This window comes from Atractosteus spatula, chromosome 7 (assembly GCF_055471065.1).
Source record: "Atractosteus spatula isolate fAtrSpa1 chromosome 7, fAtrSpa1.hap1, whole genome shotgun sequence".
NCBI classification, from domain to species: domain Eukaryota; kingdom Metazoa; phylum Chordata; class Actinopteri; order Semionotiformes; family Lepisosteidae; genus Atractosteus; species Atractosteus spatula.
The window spans coordinates 26,974,681-26,989,558 of record NC_142712.1 but is presented as its reverse complement, the minus strand read 5'-3'; the positions used below and the strand labels follow the sequence as shown (position 1 = coordinate 26,989,558).

The 14,878-nt window shown below is 35.9% G+C and overlaps 1 protein-coding gene across 3 annotated transcripts in view; it reads left to right on the top strand.

The window, feature by feature from the left end:
• The window catches only part of LOC148830748 (ATP-binding cassette sub-family C member 1-like), a 291,300-nt gene that overhangs the window by 34,258 nt on the left and 242,164 nt on the right, over positions 1–14,878 (top strand). The window lies entirely within an intron of this gene.

Below are 14,878 nucleotides of genomic sequence, written 5' to 3'. Positions count from 1 at the left end.
TCTAAAAGTATGCGTTTGTTTAAGCCAAAAATGAGCAAATTCACAGAAAAGGTTAAAAGACTACCACTTTTCACAAAGTATATAATCTTAATATGGACAGAAGGAGCACGTAAAAACATTTCCCGAAATAACCACATGTAAGACTTTGATGCTTAAAATGTTTAGGGAGAAATGAAATACTGGTGTGTATTTTTTCTTTAAACTACCAAGACCATCAATATACAGTACAGTTTACAAAATATGTTTATGTTCCTAAATTAATATCATTTATGAGCATGTGAAAGACATGGTGAATCGGAGATTCTCAAGACTTTGTATGATTGGAAACGAATGCGTGATCGGATCAACGAAATGCTGTGGTGTTACTTTTTGTCAATGAAAAAATAGTCTTTTCATTTACAAAGACGGTTACAAAGAATGTGACCCAGGGTAATACTTTGAGTTTACAGCTTGTCCAAGGTCATTCATTATTAATACTATTAGTGATATCTTTGGTAAAAACTTTGATGCATAAAATATTTCTGCATAATTAAAATATTTATGATAAAGGTGGTGGGTGGTGTACTTTTGTCCAACTGAGCAATCTTGCTTTCATAAAATATACCAACTTTGTAATGTATAATGATCAACATGCTGTAATACACAGTTTAAATTTAAAAGTCTAAAGAGTATACAACTTAAATTCTTAATTGAATAAAGATTGTCCCTCAGCAGCGATCAGGATTCGAAACTGGGTATTTTCTGGTGACAGCTCCACTTGCCGTTTTTACAAGGTGATTCCGGATACTATTAACATAATCTAATTTGCATATGGTAATTGTGGTATACTGCAACACGCCCACCGCGTTGTACCGCAGCATGCCCCTCTTGTTTTGAATGGCTGCATCTGTACGTCTGTTGCGTGATGGCTTAAGTGTGTGTGTAGTATTACTGTATTCCACATTCTTTGTAAACGTTTTATTAACACCCAAATCGCAGCAAGTGAGAAAGAGACATAAAAAAGTGAATCCTGTTTTTTTATGGTCTGTAGTTCAAATCCTGCTTAACTAAAAATTAGACGCAAGAAGAGTATTATTGGACAATGTTGTGAGGCTAAAGAAATCAATAACGATATTAATTTAAAGATCTAAATATATTATAACACATACGGTGACATTTCAGGTTGTGCCGGCTCGCCAGCGCGGTGACATCACCGCCTTTCCCTCTGAATAGCTAGCAGGGACCTCGGCCGCCGGGCAGAAGAGAGATCTCCCTTTAGCTCAGCTGGCAGTGACATCGGAGGCCCGGGTTCAAGACCCCAGCAGATTACTGTATTCCACTTTCTTTGTAAACACATTTTATTTTTAATTTAACTCATTCACGCATGATGAACCACGATCTTGCCATGCAGGTGTGGAGGTGTGCAGGTCTGAAGTAGAGTTAACAGCTTCAGATTTAAAAGGTTATTAATGATATTTTCAGTGTCCCATTAACATTGGATGTTCTTCCAAGTGTAAAATGAGGCGATGCATAACGTGTCTCTATAAATTTTCAGTTTATAGACCGTCCAAGATAATTATGAATAATGTCTGCTATATCGCATTAAAATTGGAACACTTTTCACAGGTGTAAATCCACCTATTTTCTAACCGCTTTATCCAGGACAGGTAACAGTTTCACCCCTCCCCCTTCCCTCTGCCTATCTGACCTCTTTTTAACCCTTCTGTGCCCGAATCGCAGCGGGTGAGACTCTCGATTAAACTCTCTCTTATAAAATTATAAAACATGAAACAAAACTAAAAATAAGATACAATCTACAGACATATAACAGACATTTACAACAAAGACATATGACATTTACATATACTGTTAATTTATTACTTTAAATATATACTGTAAACATATGACAAATATAGCACCTTTAAAAGTGGCATCTCAAAGCAATACAGGATTCTGGCTGTCAAATTCTGAGCATATTGGAGATTGCTCAGTGTGGATTTAATTACCCCAGTGAACAGGATGTCCATTTATTAATTCTTGAATAAAAAAGCATTTCTTGATTTCTCTAGTTCCTAGTTTCTCTAGTTCCTTTTAAAAGAAACTATTATTCCACAATGCAGAGTATTACATGGCCAGTATTTACATATGATATTTGTGATTTAAAGAAATTAACACAAGCAGCTTTTGGGGATCTAAGTGTTGGCTGAGTTATTGCAGGATATACACATAGAGATGTTGGTAGGAAAAAGATAATTTGGGAAAAGTTGAGGAATACATTGATATGAAGATGATGACATTAACAGACTGTATGTTTACATATATACTGAAATGAGGATTGTATTTTAGATTCTGTGTAGTTGCTAGCATTGAACTGTGTGTTGGATGCACATGAATTGAAGGAATGGGCAAACATAGCTGATGCTGATCCACAGAACAAATATGTGTTTGTATTTAGAGGCAATTTGTTTAACTAACTAGGTATGGATACTGATGTGCAAGAGAGGTGGAAAGGCTGTTTCCTTAAGCCAGCACTATAAAATTACTTATCCTCAGTGAGGTGCTGCCATCTCATAGTGGGTTTCTAACACTGTGTATTGTTCCATCCACACAGTGCCTTTACTTCCATCCATTTTCTAATCTCTTTATCCAGTACAGAGGATTTGGAGCCTATCCCAGTAAGCAGCGGACACAAGGCAGAATACACCCTGGACATAGCGCCAGTCTATCACGGGAAAGACAGACACAAACACACACACACCAGGGCCAGTTTTCTCGTAAGCCAGTTAACCTACCAGTATGTTTTGGAGTGCGAGAGGGAGTCATATCACACATATGGAGAAAAACCACAGAACCCAGAGAGAACATGCAAGCTCCACACACACAGGACGGCAGGAATTGAACCTAGGGCCCCAGTGCTGCAAGATAGCAATGCTAACCACTTTGCTGCCATTAGAAATTGATGCAAATCTTAGTTATCTTTCTAGTTCAGAGGTTTGCAATCATAATTTAATTTTGAAAGCCACTGAGACATCTGGTACTACTGTTGTATTTATAAAAAATAAACAAAATAAAAAAACATACTAACAACTGTGCCATCCTATTCCTTAGTTAATATATTTTATTTTTATAAACAGTTAACATTGTTAGCAAAATATTTTTAATTATATTTTACCCTATTTTTTCTTTAATTGTGTATTTAACTTATTTTATGATAGTTAGATTTAATGTGTATTTGAACAGTGAAAGTATATTTTTACAAGATGAGGAGAAAGTGCAACAATTTATTACAGTGCTAAATTTAATATTAATTACTAATAGTTTATGCTAACACCTAACTTTTTTAATTAGTGGTATTTAAAACAATGAACTAAGTGTAACATAGCAATCAGAAATACAATCAAGAATAGTTTTGTGGTGTATGTAAAGATGAAACTTTTCTAAAATGTATAACAAAATTAAAACGATTAAAATGTGTAATCTTTCCACGTGTAATGTCATTAGAAAGTACAATACGTCTAACGATGGTATCAAAAAGTAGTCTAAGTGGTGAGAAACCTGTGCCTTATGATAATTAATGGACTTAGAAGTCAAAGAAAATGATTTACGTTGTTTCATTTTATATACTAAGTTATGAATGCAGATGGAGAACAGCCATTATGCAATACTGAGGTCCGCGCTTCCTCCCTCTTTTGGTGCCGCCTCCCCCTCTGACGGAGCGCAGCAGCTTATTAAAAACAGCACCGATGGTGTTCAAACTGATTTTTTTTTACTCAGAAGACTGACACAGCTTCGCGTTGTGAATCTGTTTTTCTAAGAAAACATGTCAGTCTGTCCATGGGGGGAAGGTGTACTGTCTTTCATTGGAAGACTTGCCCTATTCTACTTTAAAAATGAAGAAGCTGAGAAAGTACTTGTGAAATTGGTTTGTTTACAAACAATGTAGACACAGAGACTCAGACTTTGTGGCGTGAAATTCGGCACAGCCAGCGATAGAGAGAGAGAGAAAAACACAGGGGTGCGAAAACCGCACAGCGCCAGGCGAATGCACAACATTGTACCGTGAACTTTGAATGGCTGCATCTGTAGATGAAGGCAATCTGCAAGAATGATTCTAGTCAGTACTAAATTGTACTTGAATTATCTGGATGTCCCTGGATATGACTTCATGTGATTCTTTAAAAAAAGGAAATTAGCAAATGATTGAATTTTCTTAAAGTTATTTTTAAATATTATTACATTTATTAATAATATTTAACATCAAAATAGTTAACTCTGATTTTTAACATTGAATTGTCTGTATGGTATACATACAGATACAGCCGTTCAAAACGCATGGAGTATGCTGTGTTAGAACGCGGTAGGCATGGTGCAACATACCGCATTATACTGCATTTTAATTGAATTATGATCATAGCATCCGAAAGCACCTTGTAAAACCACCAGGTAGAGCTAATAAAGCTTAACTTCTCTTGTACATCATTTGAGCTGTCGCCAGAAATGCCTGGTTTCGAATCCCGGTCACTGCAGAGGGACAGTCCTTTTCCAATTAAGAATTTAAGTTGCATACTCTTTAGACTTTTAATAATTTTAAACTGTGTATTACAGCATGTTAACCATTAAACATTAAAAAGTCGGTATATTTTATGAAAGCAAGATTGCTCAGTTGGACAAAAGTGCACAACCTTCCACCTTCATCATAAATAATTTTATTATGCATAAATATTTTACGCATCAAAGTCTTAACTTGTTAACTTAGTGGGTTCTGATTTTAACATGCTTGTTCTAACATTATTAAGCTTATGTTGTGTACTTCATAAAAAAGTTATAATGTTTTATCCTTTTCTGAGAATCCGTAGTAAGAACACCACTTGCCGTTATTGTAAAAAGATAAATGTTGTAGTGATTTAACATCACTTGATAGTTATATGAATATGGAATCATGTAACTAAGCAGCTAAAATATCACAAGTGGACATTTTGGAAACAATTTGATATCCGTTTCTTTTTAAAAAACATTTATTGTCCTTGTGGTGGTAATGGACAAAGCACTGCACCCAATGGTTCAAGGTGTGATCAGCATATTACTTTCGGTTTGTTTCTTATATAGTGAGTACATAAAAATAGTCCACTATTATAGCTTGTTGTTGGCTCTGGCGTGAATTTGTGTATCTGGATAAATTAAGTGATGGTATTGTGATTAAGGATTTCTTAGTGAAATTCTTTAAATTAAACAAAGGAGGGAAAGAGGGTTATTTTTACAGTTGGCACTCCAAGATTCTGATTTAATTCCCCTCATTTAGCTGAAATGGATAATGAAATCATGCAGTAGTTATATGTATTGAAAGGTGCTCTGTTTTATTAAGACACTCAAACCTGTGTTGTACAGTGATATAGACGTGGGCAATGTCATACCCATTAAACAATGTGCTTATCACACAAATCCTGCTAAACAAAAAATCAGAAACAAGAAGAGTATTATTAGACAATGTTGTGAGGCTCTAGCAGAACTTCTCTGTAAACTGAGGAGTTATAGAGGAGATGCATTGTGTATTGCCTCTTTTTACACTCGTAAGAACATTTTAATGTTAATGTGACACGGTAGATATTAATAATAACTTTTAAATCTGAAGCTGTTAACTCTACTTCACACCTGCATGTCAAGATCATGGTTTCAAAATAAAAAAAAAACATCAAAACTTTGATTGGATGAGAACGTCATGATTGTTTCACAAGTATGTGAAACGTGATATTTGTTACAGTTACCATCAGGAGAAAACAATGTTTTTTATTTTTATTTATTTTTTATTCATTTGTGGCTGCTGAAGTGGCTTGCAATGGCTGGATAGTTAACACTTCCCAATTGCTTTGTCTGTCTGTCCGTGAGGGTAAGGGGGAGCTCTCCTTGACAGCTGACACTTTGTTGACACACTTAAGTGAAAAATGAATAAAAACGCCAATGTAAATGTCATATTTACAATTTGTTGAAAATAAAAATGTGAAGTTCTCTAAAGCTTTCTCAGTCAAGTATGAGAATTCACCTAATTGATCCCCAATTCAATTGCAGCCTAAACCTTTCCCCACACACCCTGTCCCCAGTGCAATTGGAATATACACAAAGCACTGAAGGCTTTACAGTAGATGATCAGGTGTTTCACAGACGTATGGATAGTATGTAATTCTGGCTTTATGAACTCCTGGGATACCTTATAAATACCTGGGGTTCGATTAATTCAAAATAAGTTAAAAATAACTGCACCAGGGACTAGATCTTGTTTATATTAAAGTTATATCACGGGGAAGTGGTGGACGATTAGTGCTATTTCGTCAGCAACCTGCTAATCTGCTGAACACCTGAAGAAAACATTATTTTATTTCTTTACTGAATGCGTGTTATGTTTACAAAATTAAAGTGTTTCAAATGTTTAATTAAGAAATAAAAAGAACTTACAGCTTACACAAAGACTCAAACTACAGTATGGAAAAATGAGTGTTAAGAAAAAACGGGGCATTTGATTGCTGGTTGCCTTATATTTATTTTAAAAAATGAAATAAAAATAGGATACAATGACGTGTTCCTGCCTAACTCAAACATTATGGGACTTTAAAAGCTGTAAAAAATGGTTTAGATAGCAGAAAGTCACTTTGCTCTTACAAGTGGATCTGTTAAGCAGACCTTGTTTTAACACAACTCAACTTTGTCAGTGAAAAAAATGACCGCGGGCACTTTTCCGTCCCCCCTATATTCTCATGTACAAGTAGAATAGGTGAACCTTCCAATGAAAGATGGGTGCCTTTCACCCAAGACTGGCAGGAAACAGTCGAAACTCTCCACAACCAGACTGTTAACTCAATCAACCTTTTTTTAATAGCCTTGCAAATGCGCTCACACTGTAGGATATGCACTCAACGTGCCACAGGTGTCACATTTACTGTACATGTCAAAACAGTTGCTTTCCGTTGCAATATTTTTTCTCCATAGCCTCAGCTTTATCATTTATACAGTATGCCTATTTCCAGAGACATTTTCATTGTCGATAACTATGCAGGGAGAGCGTGTAGATTCCAAAACACTCTACAGCAACAGAACTGAGCAATTACCTGCTCGAAAACGAATGTGTTCCCAAAAGCATATAGTGTACAATTATTGCAGCATTTGCAAACATTGCCGATGCATAACCATGTTACTGTACTCTACATCAGTGAAAAAAATGACTGCAGGTACTTTTCCTTCCCTTCAGGTTGTTTAAGAAAAACTTGCTCTTAATGTGCTAATCCTTCAGTCATTCTCTGATGTATTGCATCAGCTGATCAGGTGACCGAGGGTGACTGAAATTATTTCCCACTGCATTCTGGGGAATGTAGTTTGACAAGAAACCTCCATCTTGTCTCCATCTATGACTCTCTCACAATTCATCATGCGTGAATGAGTCAAATTAAAAATAAAACTTGTTTACAAAGAAAGTGGATTACAGTACAGTTGGGTATGCATGATTAGCAACACGGGGTCATTGTTATGAGTTCTCCATTACTATCAAACCCCTCAACTCGTTCACTTGTGGTTATTTTGGAAACATTTTGACATGTTCCTTTTAACTACATTGCTGTCGATATTGTAGCAATAGACAAAATTAAACGCTTCGAGTTTGTAATGTAGGGCACATTGAACGAGTTAAACTTTGATGCAGGACAAATAAATGTATTTCCCACAAGCTATACTGTAGTGGCAGTACAGTAGCAGTTTGAAATTATTCGTTGTTATTAATAAATCACTTAGCTTCGTTCATGTTGTGATCAAACCCCCAACCTAAGCCTAAGCCATTACACCAAACACATAATCACGGGTGAATGAGTTAAACTGATGCAGACATTTACAAAGAAAGTGTACTACTGTGTTAATTTGAGCTATTTGAATATAATTATATCGTTATTAATTTCTTTAGATATGCGATTCCATTTTATATTCCCTATGCGTTAACTGTATGCGTTTTTTAACTGCAATAACGAGTGTTAGTATTCGCAGTATAGATTAAAACATAATAACTTTTTATGAAGTATACAAGCTTAATATTATCAGAAGGAGCATGTGAAAACTTTTCCAAAATAACCACAGTGTGTAGCTGAATGAAAGACTGATGCTTAAAATGTTTAGGAAGAAAGTGGAATACTGGTGTGTATTTTTTATTTAAACTACCAATACCAGCCATGTACAGTTTACATAATATGCTTATGTTCCTAAATTAATATCGTTTATGACCTTCAGACGTGTTATGCTCCTCTTCTTTTTATGCTCAGGTACTAAAATTTCCCTTTAGCTGTAGAATTCCATATTTATATTCAATATTAAGCAGATTAAAACACGCACAGCAAAGAGATTAAATCGTTTCACTAACAACCAATGCACCACAAGTGCCCCTGTCGGTCATTTTGGCCAGCCAATCACGTACTGCGGTACAACGTGGCAAACTGGAAAATTTTGCGTGGTACAAGATTGTACCGTGCATTTTGAATGGCTGCATCTGTATTTCATTAAATCTTTCAATATATATTTTATGTTACTATTAGCAAGAGAGAGTTTTTTCCCAATGCGCAATTTGTTAAAGTAAAACTATACATAGGCTGGGAATTGAATGCAGGCCTCCTGCGTGGTAGGCATGATTTTTAATTTTTGTATTTATAACTTCTTAGTGATGTTTTTATTTGATCTGAAGTTTCAGTTTCCATTACACTGCAAATAAATATAATATAAACAACAAATCATTAACTGATGTTATTATTACTTATAAAAGGATAGAAAACAAACGAAAAAGGCCTACACAGCTGACACAGTGGAAATGAGTTGCATTAAAGCATGGGAATCTATAGCGATAACACATCATAAAAGTACAAAACAATAGAAAATGAAACTACAGTGAGGTAGACTTTAAAAAGGAAGACTCTTTTTAGTCAGCATTGATGTATGCCTTAATAGTTGTAGTGGGTGGACTAAAATCAAGGGAGTGCAGTGGCCCAGACATTTATCACCATTATGACTCCTCACAAGATAATAATTATTCCATTCAGAGGTGATTCAAAGTGCAAGTAGGTGGCCAGATAAGAAATGTTTGATTGATTACTTGGTGTTTGGTCTTTATGTACCTGATAAACATGCAGCTACTGTATAACTGTTCATAATATTTTCACACTCAAGAGAAGTGTTTCAAAAGCACTCAGTAATCTAAACACAACACTACTGTATCTGTTTAACTTAATAGAGTGACAAATATAATTGTGATTTTAACTGGTTATCTCCTAATATTGCTCGTCATACATGCGTGTTGTACAATGATGTGGTTAGTTGTACAGTATTACATGACAGGTTCAGTCTTGGCATTTCCACAATGGAAAAAAAATACGCAGCTCCCTTGTTTAAGGTTACGATTCAGTGTCGCACTTTTGTTTCCATGCATGCCCATGCTGAAAAAACTATTTATTTGTAAATTATTTGGCTATGATTTTTTAGATTGGAAGATCCTCATTTGCGTTTTAGAAGCTTGACTAATTCCCAATTGATGGCAGATATATCATTATTTCTAAAGACAAAAAGACAATGATAAAGACAACCCTAGCAAGATTTTGAGCAGGGAAATTATAAGATTAAAGATTATAGTTTTATAATCATCTAATAATAATATAATGTTCATATATTCAAGGCATAGGTTGTCTTATTCTTAAGTAGGGCTGGGCAATATGGCCAAAAACATTATCGCGATAAAAAGTTTCATATCAGTCGATATCGATAATTATCACAATAAATCTCAAATCATTATTTCTTTCAAGTTTAAAGGCAGATTTTTTCTCCTGAGTGAAAGTTGAAGAAACAGTTAATTGGAAAATTAAACAACTCTTTATTTTAAGAACACAACAAACACTTGCCAAACAGCAGAAACATTAAACAAATGAATAGAGGGTATTCAAGTCTTTTTTATGTCAAAATATGCATGAGTAAATTTTACAAAATAAATATCTTAATAGAAAAATTAAATACTGCAGTGTGATAAAACACACATAGAAGACGGTTCAAACAGACTGCAAAGTTTAAAGTGCTCTGTTTTATGTCTGATCGTAAAAAGCAAAAATATCTCCAAATTACCGAAGTTGAATGACCTTTTCTGTTGACAATGTCATCGTCCTTCGAGCTGGTCGTTGGCAGCACTACATTTGCTTCAGTGTCACTCATTTCTCCACTCTAACTACAATTGTGTCAGCCACCACCGTGTGGGTAAACAACACCACGTTAGCTGCCCGGTCTGCAACACGCACGCACACTCGCGCAGTATTTTGTGCGCATGCGCATACAATGCGCAAAGCATAAACATATATATCGAACATTTATCGAACTTTTGTTAAATTTATATAGAGGAAAATTTTATCGAATTATCGCCCAGCCCTATTCTTAAGTAACATTGTTAGACTATTTAATATCCAACCAAGCAGTTTTAAAATAAAAATTTAACCAAAAAACATCAGAGACTTAACCAGAGGCTTGCTTTCTTTCTGTGTCCTGTCAGATGAGATCATATCCAGGAGATCTAATTTTGTTTAAGTAAACCCTTCTTATGTATTGGGGAATTTTCTATTCAGTAATAGGATTGACAGAGGTTTAGAACAGCTTAAAAATCTAAATTAAATGATGAAAATAAGTGTTAAGCTAAATTTTATTTAGTTTAGTCAATATAACCGTATAATTTGCAATATTAAAAAAATGCTGATACATTGTATTAACACCAAAATATACATAAATTACAATAGGAACATCTAAAAAATTCAAATTTGAGATTATGACATACATAATTTACTATATTGATAAATTATATTACATTTTTGCATAGTAAAATAACATAATTTCACAGAATATTTACATATTTACATCAGGAGGATCGGCCTGATTGTAAAATTAGTGGCCTTCTTGAGCAGCTGTAATGCGCTAGTTGCCTGGGGACGCAAGCCACTTCCAGCCCTGGCGTAATAACCTCATTGTTTCAGGTTTCTTAAAAACAATATTTTACTAGCATAATATAATACTTATTATTGTTATATTGCTATATTGTTATTTTTTAAAGATGAAGACGTATTCTAAGGAGTTTATCATTGAATCAAATGTTTATTTAAAAAGAATACAAAGACATTTAAACTTGCAACCCATTCTTTTGAGTGATGTACAGTATTTAAAATATTTAGAATTAGCAGTATACTAGCTGCACTAAAAGACCAATGTTGTACTGTTATGTAGTGCCAATACAATATATAAACATGGAAAAGTAGCAGCAAATTGGATTATAGGGTTACTACCTACAGTGCCTTCAGGAAATATTTAGACCCCCTTCACTTTTTCCAAACTTTGTTGTGTTGTAGACTTATTTCAAAATTGATTAATTGATTCATCAATTGACACACAATATCCCAAAATAATTTTTAGGAATTTTTGCTTATTAAAAATTAAAAAGTGAAATCATAAGTATTCAGACCCTTTATTCAGTACTTTGTAGGTCCACCTTTAGCAGTGATTGCAGCTGTGAGTCTTCTTGGGTATGCTTCTACCAGCTTTGCACACCTGGATTTGGGCAGTTTCTCCCATTCTTCCCTGCAGATTCTCTCAAACTCTGTCAGATTGGATGGGGAGCATTGGTAAACTGCAATCTTCACGTTTCCCCACAGATTTTGTATGGGGTTTGTCTGGGCTTTGGCTGGGTCACTCAAGGTCTTTCAGAGACTTGTTCTGAAGCCACTCCAGCGTTGTCTTGGCTGTGTGCTTCAGATCATTGTCATACTAAAAGGTGAATCTTCGCCTTAGTCCAAGGTTGTGTGTGCTCTGGAGCAGGTTTTCTTCAAGGACCTCTCTGTATTTGGCTCCGTTCATCTTTCTCTCAATCCTGACCAGTTTCCCAGTCCCTGCCACTGAGAAGTATTCCCACATCATGAAGCTGCCACCCCCAGGCTTCACCATAGGGATGGTATTAGCCAGGTGATGAGCGGTACCTGGTTTTTGCCAGATATGGAATTCAGTTTTTCTCTCATCAGACCAGAGGATCTTTTCCCGCATGCTCTCAGAGTCATTTAGGTGCCATTTGGTAAACTCCGTGTGGGCTGTCATGTGCCTTTTACTCAGGAGTGGCTTCTGTCTAGCCACTCTACCATAGAGACCTGATTTGATGGATTGCTGCAGAGATGGTTGTCCTTCTGGCAGGTTCTCCCATCTTTACACTGGAACTCTGACTCTTTTAGTGTGGCCATTGGGTTCTTGGTTAGCTCACTGACCAAGACCCTTTTCCCCAAATGCCCAGTTTCACCAGGCGGCCAGCTCTAGGAAGAGTCTTGGTGTTTCCAAACTTCTTCCATTTGACAATGATGGAAGCCACTGCGCTCCTGGGAACCTTCAATTCGTTGCCATTTTTTTATACCCTTTTCCAGATTGACACAATCCTATCTCGGAGGTCTATGGAGAGTTCATTGGACTTCATGGCTTGGTTTTTACTCTGCCATGCACTGTGAACTGTGTGACGTTATAAAGACAGGTGTATGCTGTTCTAAATCATGTCCAATCAAGTGAATTTGCCATAGGTGGATTACAATCAAGTTCTAGAGACATCTCAAAGATGATCAAAAGAAATAGGATGCACCTGAGCTCAATTTGGAGTGTCACAATAAAGGGTCTGAATACTTTTGTAAATGGGAGATTTCAATTTTTTATTTTTAATCAATTTGGACAAATTCTATAAACTTGTTTTCACTTTGTTGTTATTGGGTATTGGGTTTCAATTGATGGCAAAAAATAATTAAATCAATTTTGAAATAAGTCTACAACACAACAAAGTGTGGGAAAAGTGGCAGGGTCTGAATTCTTTCTGAAGGCACTGTATATCTATTAACTAGACTTACAGAGTGGATCCACCACATATTAGTGGAAAACGTGTCATCAAATGGTTATCCCAAAAGGTCTGCCACACCGAAAGATTGGGTTTTCTTCCAGTTAATGAGCAAGTGCTTCATATATAGTATTTAATTGAAAAGGTCAATATAGCAGCTGTTAGGAATAGTAGCAATTGTGTTTGTATGCAAAATACTTTTTGACTTACCAATATGTTTGATGAAGCCTGCCCTATACAAGAGTAGTATCAAAAGTCCTACCTACTGTAGGAGTTTATGAATTTCCAATTAGGGTATGAAAATTATGATTGTGAGGAAAAAGTCCTAGAGTACCTATGATTTTTTTCATTCAATTCAATTTATTTTTATATAGCGCCTTTCACAACAAGGTTGCCTAAGGCGCTTAATGCAAGTGACCATACATATTGTGAATACAGAACGAAAAGACCAGAGGACAATGGAGGAGAGGAACCAAAAATTCTGTAGGAGAAAAAAATCCTCTAGGGGTCCAAGGTCAACTAGCTGCCAAACCCCTTTGGCCATGCTAACATATCAAATTAAAAAAAGGAATAAATGAATAAGGGTATTATTCCATCCATCATGTCTTGTGTATGTCAGTACTCCAGTGCAGATCTCTGTAGACCAGCAAAATCCTCCTAAACGATAACTATATCCACGATGTCCCTCTTGGATCCATGGCAGTGATGCAGCATCCAACTCAGATGTTGCCCAGCCCAGGCACCATCCGGACATGTGGGAAGGAGAATAGGATAGGTTGGTCAGAACATGTATGTATCTACCTGGTGGGCCAACACGGAGCCAAACAATGGCATGTACAGCAGCACCAGCAGCCATGGTTGCAGCCGGCTATGATGTAAGGTGTGAGTAGGCTAGGCTGAAGTAATAAGTCCAGTCGGGATCTAAATACTGAGAGTGACATCACAGTACATCGCACATTTTCATCAGAGTATATAGTCTAACAATGTGTCTTAACAACACAAAAAAAAATGCCATGAATAAATAAAAATGCGTATTTTAAAATAAACCTGAAATATTTTAAAGGAGAAATTATTAACCCTACTGTCTTTCAAACCTGCATGTGAAATCACGGTGTGACTAGGTCTAACTAGGTCCAAGTCTAGCCGGGTATGTTCTAACAGCAGAGAGGTGTGCTGTCCCACGTTTTTATGCGGGACCGATCATTGGCACTTGGTCGGGCATGACAGTGGCCAAAGTGGCCAAAGATGATTGATAGGTGGTACCTGTTGTATGTTAGATGTTAGTGAAAACATGAGCTTCCTACAACAAAAATGTAATGCTTCTTATATTTTTTTTAAATCCGCTTCATATGGAATATTAATATGGAATCATGTGACTGAAGGGAAATTTTAAAAATAGCTGAATATAAAAATACAAGTAATAGGTTTATTCAATGCTGAAAAAAGAGGAAAGAAAACACAACGTTTCGGCCACGGAGCCTTCTTCAGGTCCTTCTCTTGGTCTTCTTCAGCACCTGAAGAAGGCTCCATGGCTGAAACATTGAGTTTTCTTTCTTTTCTTTTTAGCATGGAATAAACCTATTACTTGTTCCTTTGTAGCCTACACATGCTGACCCAGCTACCCACCTGAATATAAAAATATATTTCTGAAAGTCAAAGTCATTGTTAACAATAATGATTTATGAATATAAATATATTTAGCTGGTTGTGGTAGGGTATTCCACTTTCTTCATAAACAACTGGATCTAATTTAACTTGGTCACCTGTTGCTATTTGGAAATGTTTTAACTTCATTTCCTGTTGTGGTTGTTGCAATGGAAAATGAAAAGCTTGTTCAAAAAAGTCATTGTCTATGAGATAGAAGGTCCCAGGTTCTCTTCCTGGCCAATATGCTAGTTCTACTTTTAAGAAATATTGCCACAACATTTTGGCTGTGGAGCCCTTTCTGGCTCAAACCATTTCTTAATAATGTCTCTTTGCACCATTCTTAATGTATAA